Raw genomic sequence first — 8,285 nt, 5'->3', positions numbered from 1 at the left:
TAAATTTAAAGGACCATTTTTTTCGCCGACAAAACCATTTTTTGTTCCCAAGTAATAAAGTAGTTTACAATATTAGTAAAATTCTACTATTTCGTTTTAAAACAATAATATATTAGATAATAATAATGGATAACTTTATTATTGATTAAACAAATATATATGATCTAACACCGGTGGTGTAAACCACTTTCAGCGTTAATGCGCCGTAAACCGCGTTTAAATATTTTTGTCAACAAAATATTTCTTAGTCACGGAGTGCAAATTAACGCGCTTATTAAGCAATGTGACTAAGGTTAGTTCACTTGTTAGTTGAATATGTTAACAATACTTAAATAATATTCGTAACGATCAGTCTTGATTACTCAGCGTTTAAACGAATCGTATCTCATCTCTTAATTGATTGGTACTTGTTAGTTGACGTGGTAAGACTTCGTCCAATTTTTTGGTGGTAGAACTTTGTGCAAGCCCGTCTGGGTGGATGACACCCATTCATCAGATATTCTAACGCTAAACAGCAGCGGTTTTGTTGCGTTCCGGTGAGAAAGTCAGAGTGACTGCAAGCACAAGGGAGATAAGATCTTAGCTCCCAAGGTTGGTGGCGCGTGGGTGGTGTGATGAAAGGAATGACTATTATTGTTAACAGCTGGCCCAATTGATCGTCCGCCTAGCTATCACATAAAAATATATATACTCGTATGTAGACATAAAGTTTTAATAAATGTAAGTAACGATAAATGTCCTACCATGAATCGATTATGTAACTATTAGCAGAGTTTATTTTCATAACAAGCCAATAGATCGAGAGGATTGCCAATACAAAGTATTTCTATATCTAGACTAACTAAGGTAGGTTGTAATAAATATGAAATTACACTGTGTGAATTTCATATTTATTACATTTAATATACATATTTATTTATTAAATAATAATAAATAATAATAACACTGAGTTTTCTGAAACGATATTTTTGACAATCGCGGTGACCGTGAATTTTTCTGAAAAATTACATTGCCATTCTTGAAAAATTACAAACAAAAGTGCTTGTAAAAGCTTGAAAATACCAAATGTGTTATAAATATTAAATTAATATAACTTTTACCTATCGGATCTAGAAATATTTTTTTATGTTTCCCTGAAGTAATTTTATTTATTCACATTCACAGACCTGAACTAATTGTAAATTAACCAACGTAACACTAGTCTTAATACTCCTTTAACGAATTCAGGAATTATTTCATACAGAAGTGATAAGTTGGAGAAATGATTCTCACATAATATAATGACTGGAAGCTCATCCATGGAGTGACAGCCTGTTTTTCTACATTGATAATATCTCTCATCAAAATATATATTTAATAGGTAATGAGCGCTATTGTACAGTATACGGTTTCTTGGCTCCCTTATTCAAACATATTTAAGTAACATTTTTCATATAATAACGATCTGTCGGGCATTTTGTGTATCTATAAATTATGACATTATAAGGTTTGTAACTGATGTAATGAATTTAAAAAAGGCGAGTACACCGGCAGTGCCCGCGGCGAGTCGTATAATTGTTGACCACTTCTATGGAAATAAGATCACTTACAGCGCGTCCTATGTCACAAGATAGATATGATTCACGATGTAACGGACCACATCGGATAAAAACCGCGTCCCGACTCCAGGCTCCGGGACATCGTGAGTCACGCGAAATCCCGGAATTGAATCACACGGGGACAAGTGGCTGACGCCAAGTCATAGCCGATTAATTACTGCGGCTGCTGTTTCGAATTACATCTCCGTGCCGTCACTCGCCAGTACTCAAGATGTGGGTTTTTAAATGCTTTTAGAACATAAGACATATTGAGAAAAACGTTGCTTGTGACGTATCAATTTTTAGGATACATGTGTCTGAAATTACATTTATTTTTTTCATGGGATCGTTGGGATTAATTGTTTTCGCGGATTGACGTAATTCATAATTACGTATATTTCTCTATTCAAACTGTAAGAGGAGAAAAGCTAAATGAATAACATTTGACAGCAAATTGACGCGATATCATTGGTCGAGAGCTTGTTTAATCTATGATATTCACTATGGATTTGCAAAAAAAAGGCGTTTTAACGTTGACGAAACTGTTATAGGAATTTTTGAAGTAAAATTAAAGTCATTCGAAATAAGTAGTGTGTTCTATTTTAAATAAATATATATTAATCATTAGCTTTCAGTAGTGTTGGTTTATTTTTATTTCTACTTCCATTGGAATAGGCTATAGGTATATGTTTTGTTTTGTTTGTTTATCAATGCCCAATCATTAACATTTCAATTAAGCTCAAAGCATCGGGTTCATGACCAATGGGTCAGGAACGATTCTGCGACTTAGATTGATAGATATAAAGCTTACAACTCACAGCAACACTTACAGCATATATCTATGGTGATCTGTCTCCAGTGTGGTGAGGAGCTAGATATCCTGATTTTATGATTTACCATGTTATTGTAATATCATTGGAGTCATACTATAAATTTGAATCAATCAGACCTAAAGAAGTTGCTCACATTTCTTCAACGATTAGAAAAGGTTTACCTGGCTAAAACTTTCTTGATCTCGCCTCCCAAATAGAAAAGACACATCTATCAACTCGGTTTATCCGTTTACAAGCTACGATGCCACACACAAAGATACACTCGTTAAACTTATAACACCAGCACGAGAATCATTATTAATGACAATTAAGCACATGAAAGTTCAGCGGTGCTCGCCTGCGCTGAAACCCACAATCTTCTATTTAACCACATGACGACTTGGTATGTTAATAAAATACTGTGTATTGTCGTTAGGTGGTAGAATGATTTAAAATAAAAACTAAATATGGGTGAAAATCATTTAAAATGAATTATGTAACAAAAATGAAACCGTTAAAAGATAAAAAAATGAAATATTGGGGTCTTTTCTAAAAGTAGATAAAATGGCGGACTATTATTTTTATCTTTTTTTATTCTTTCAAAAGAAATATTAATATATTTTTCGGTAGGTAAATTTCTTCACTTCTTCTGACGGTAAGTGGTAGTGGAGACCAATTGCGATCAGTCAGGAAGCACGAGCCACCCGCGCCATGCCGGTCCGCAAGATACCTATTCAAGTCTCCTTTGAAGGAGACCCCGGCTATATGAGGAGGTGAAGGCTACGCTCATATAGAAAGGAGTAAGGACAACTCCTTACTCCTTTCTAAATGTAGCAGACTGTATGCCGAAAGCTTGGAGAGAAGACTGTGCCAGATTCTGACGAAGTCTTGGTGCCTATCACATACATATTTATTTTTATAATTTATTTGATTATACTTTGAGTTATATATTAAGTAGGTATAACAGAAAAATAGTCACTAAACTATTTATAGGAACAAAAAAAAAACACAATTTCTCAGTAAAACATAGATATTATTTTACTAAAAAAAAGACATCCTTAAAAAATATTTTTACTTACGTAAAATTACCTTAACTATAAACAAAGAAACGGACAAGTAACCAGAGAAACGAAATAAAACAAAAGCGGTCAGAGAACACGGAGCCCAGATCGACTCTAGTTTAGACTGTTTGTCGCCAACAGAAAACACATGCGTGACTCACTCAAATCACGCATAAGACAACATGGCTGAGGCATATCGCTTCTGGCGTGCGATAGGCCCGTCGGGGACTGACTGATGGCATTTGATAATTAACAATTATTACTAAATTTGATATAAAATAATGGACATGTGTTTGAGTATGACAGTTATCAATGTCAAATCGTATTATTTCAACAATAAATATTCAAATACTGTAACGATAATTTAAATACTGTTATTTTATGAGGACAAATTATTTATTATTATTGTTTATGGAGAAAATGCGGAATTCATGAGAAAATAAAATTATATTTACTAAAATGTTAGCAATTCATACATACAAAGGGCTCACAACGCTCCTAAAAATTAGTACCTACAGAATGAATCAATAAATATTTTTTTAATATCATGAGTGGACAAATTTCAATGTCAAAATAGCAATTTTTAATTGTTTTTTTGCATACTTTATTCAAGTAGACTCAACAAACGTTTGAATTGTCATTTTACATTAAATTAAAATATATGGTTTCAATTCATAGCCTCCTGCACAGAACCAATCATACTCTATATAAGTAGGTACTTATCGAGTTGATCTGTATACATAAGTAATATAATATCTTTATTAGATTCATAAAAAAAATCTTTAACTGAGATTTCTATTGGTTTTGTTAATTTAATTAAAACTTGAAAACAGTGACTTCCAAATTTGTATACACTTACAACAATGTTATATTGTCATGCAATAAATAATAGTAGGCACTTGTATCTCAGTTATAACGTTACCTTATAAAGATATAATATACTTATATCAATAGCCGATTTCTGTCCCAGTGATTATGGGACGATGGCTGCATATAATAAATCGGTTAAAGTCTCATTTTGAAGAGCTCCAGCTGTAAATGTGCAGAAAATTAAACGATTCTTGGTTGTAATTTAAAAAGTTACTGGCCGCTTAGAGAGCAGTGCTAACGCTGTGCAAGAAACAAAATGAAAAACGTAACCAAAATCAGAGTAAATTGTTTTCTACAAACTCCAACTCTAACTGAACGAATGTATACTATTTGATACTAAAAATTTCATTTATAAGAGGTTTCATCATTTTGGCGCCAAATATAGATGATTGAGTTGTAACTTTACAATGAAATAAAATCAAAACAAAAGCTGTCATAGGTTTCGAATTTCTAACTAGTTTTAAATGAAAGGTAAAGACGAATGTATGAGGGCTATTACATACAGGTACCTGCGTGATATGAATTCATACGTAAAGTTACCACGAATTATTCGTAAACAATAGTTTTGACAAACTAGTAGTAGTAAGTAACAGTTTAACTTTTAAAGCAACTTTCTAAATGAAATCTTCACAATATTTTCTTGACATTTTCTTTTTCACACATTGACATTTTAAATTGAAACGGACAATGTCATTGAACTGTAACTAATTATGTGTGTGTGTGTACGTACATACATACGTAGCTCGTATATACATATATAGTTAGTATATTATTGTAGAACGAAAACTGAGTGGCGTGGCCAAGGAAGAGTCGTCACCCTTCAGACGTAGTAAAAGAAAGGGGCGTCCATCTTGGGTTGTCGCGGCGGTAACAAGTTTAAACTATTAATATCTCCCTTTACCGCTGAGCACGAGATGATCGCTTAAATTTAACCGCAATCATCGGTTAAGATGTACGCGTTCTAACCGCTGTACCAACTCGATTACCTATCTATGACGACGACTTTTTCATGACTACTAGTATTTATAACGGGATATTTACCATGTTTTTTATTTTTATTTGGTGGAGATTTTGACATTATCTACGAATGTCTTGCTCACGAATGTTCAGTCTCGTTCCGAATAAATATAAAAAAACCATGGTAAATATCCCGTTTTAAATACTTGTAGTAATTAAAATAACCATGTTAATTTAAAAGACTTTATCATTGATGCAGAATGAGTCCTAATTGTCTTCCTTGGTGTTATTTGCCTTCGTGGGATTCTGGATTAATTAGCCGTACTCCTCTGGTATTAGTCTAGGTTGACTAGTCCAGAGTCCCTTTAGTAGTCGCCATTTGTGCCAGTTCTCTTCGCCATTTCTTCACTAGTGTCCATAAACAAAATATTGCCATTAAAGTGTGTGCCTCTCTTTTAGATTTATCGTTTCACGTAAAGCAATGTCCAAATCTTTATTCAATTAATCTTAATTATTATTTGTAGTAACAGTTAAACTTAATTATTATTTGTCAAAAATATCAACGGTTCGGAAATAATCACCTCGGACCTGAGAAGAACCGACGAAAGTAACTCAGCGGGTTTTTGTCTTTAAGTGCAACTTGAGCAGTGAGTCAATACATTTCAAATGAATATCAATAAAAACGTAATCCTGGAAATAAATGTTATAAATTGAGGTATTTCGGAGTTAGCACGTTGCAGTCAGCGGCCTCGTCCAGAGATTTACAATCTCGACACGTAGCGCTGAGAAACCTGTCTCGGTTACGAATTCAAATCAAATTTGAAATCATAATTCAAACAGATTGTGTATTGAAGTAACAACATATTATTATTCGTAATTTGTTGAGTAATAGTCAATATATTTGAACTCATGCCCATCGCGTTGCCTGCGCGGAATTTAGTTCTTGACTGTTATACAGTTAATTTATACACATATATATAGCTTAGCGCTTTTTCTTTTGGCTTGCTTCACAAACACTGTTATTTGTTTTACACCTAAGACAGAATGAGTGTTAATGTCATAGTTACAATTTTTTTATTATACTTTTGTTACCGGCTCTCTCTTTCCGACGTTGACATTCGAAAGAAGAAAATATATTGTGCATTGTACAGAGTTTGAGAGAGAGGTGACCGACCTGATGTAATAAGACTATTATTCTATTCATGGCCTAAATAAAAAAAAACCTATATGATCAAACTTCACAATAAGCCTGAAATTAATTTAAATTTTATAGTGTAATTCATGTCATGTATGTATATATGGTTTAATTTAAAAAAAAACTTTATATTGAATATAATCTGTAGTTGAAATACTTTGATTTAGATTTATTTTAAATAATACGTCTATTTGGTACCTTAGGCTTTTGTACGTTTTTACTTCTTGTAAATAGTTATTATTATCAAAACATGACGTTAGTAATAAGTCCTAATAATTCATAGTTCGAAGTATATAACAACATAACATAACAAGTCCATGTGATCTCGGCTAATCAATAAAAAATCTGATGTTATCAGCTATCACAAGAAGATGGGTGCAATGAGGTGCGACACGTGCGACGCGTCACGTAGAGGACTTTCTAGACGAGACGTGGGGCACGTAACCACGCGTCTCGAATGGAGGTGTGTCCGATGGACCCCTTTGTCACGGCGATGTAACGGTCGAGCTGGATTTACAAGTTATGTTTGAGAAATAAGTCGGGCCCTTTTAATGTTGTTTGGATGTCGATTTTCCGCGTAGCGGTGAACTAGTTCAGCGGCTATACGATGTTATGTTATCCATTCGAATATCTCTTGCTTTCGGATGTGAAGGATCCGCCTCACAAAATCTCAATATATGGATGTCATTGGTAGAGTTTGGGGAAAAACCTAAAAAGGAAATGGTATCAATCAAATTAAACAACGATAACATACTCATTCAGAATTATACGTTGCAAATTTATTTGATTTTAGTTTTATTGTAATATAATATATCCGACAAATAATTTAATAACATACGCAATGAAATAACATTTCACTTAAAATCATGATCGTTGGACGCAGCTAGATTAGTAAATGATAATGTTTCTTAATGCGTTAGTGATTGTTCATTTGAAACAGTCTCTGCTATAGACATACGTAAAAGTATTTAAATCCGAAAATGACAAGTATTTCGGTTCTATTTATTAATAAAATCATACCTACATGATATTGCTGCGTATATTGCAGTAATTTTTAAAAAGATTAGGACACAGGTTAATTTCTTAATTTGTTAAAATGTAGTAATAATTACCACTTCTTAAGATTGAAGAAACAGAAGCGATCCCAGTAATTACAGGCCATTTTTATATTTCCACTTTTAAGTAAAATATATGAAAAAATATTTTAAATCAATTTCTCGTCCATTTCGGTTTTACGAGAGGTCGCTCGACAATTGTTACGAGTAGCACTTCTCAAAAATATTTACGATGCGTGGGAAAAATCACTGAATCCCATTGGAGTATTTGACAATTTATGAAACGGCAAAGTTAATAATATGCTATAGAATCGCGTATATGCACTTACGTAATAATACATCATATGATTCTGATGTCGTTCTGACCGTTTTCAGCTACGGCGACAAATCTTAAAGTGACTAAAGTCTATCTAAGTCACTACGTATTACATGTGACAGTGTACAACTGTGTGGGCCAACACTTACGTAATCCGATGGGACGGCACATCCGACACGAACGGAAATTCGGCTCGGGCGCAGTATCAACTCCTTGAGTTGCTCTCCGAGGTACAGGACTCGGTAGTGTATAACTCCCAGACCTTTCCAGACCGAAAAATAATAAAAAGAAAACAGAGAATTATTAAAATAAAAACATGGTTATGTTGATAAAATGATATGAATTGTTGTTTATCTTCTAACCTTTTTTTTTAAATTATATAACAAATAAAAATAGTTATTGTGCAAATAATAACCGCTATGAATGGTGGCAAGGAGGATGA

The sequence above is a fragment of the Vanessa atalanta genome, chromosome 15, assembly GCF_905147765.1.
Source record: "Vanessa atalanta chromosome 15, ilVanAtal1.2, whole genome shotgun sequence".
Lineage (NCBI taxonomy): Eukaryota > Metazoa > Arthropoda > Insecta > Lepidoptera > Nymphalidae > Vanessa > Vanessa atalanta.
This window is presented reverse-complemented; position numbering follows the sequence as displayed.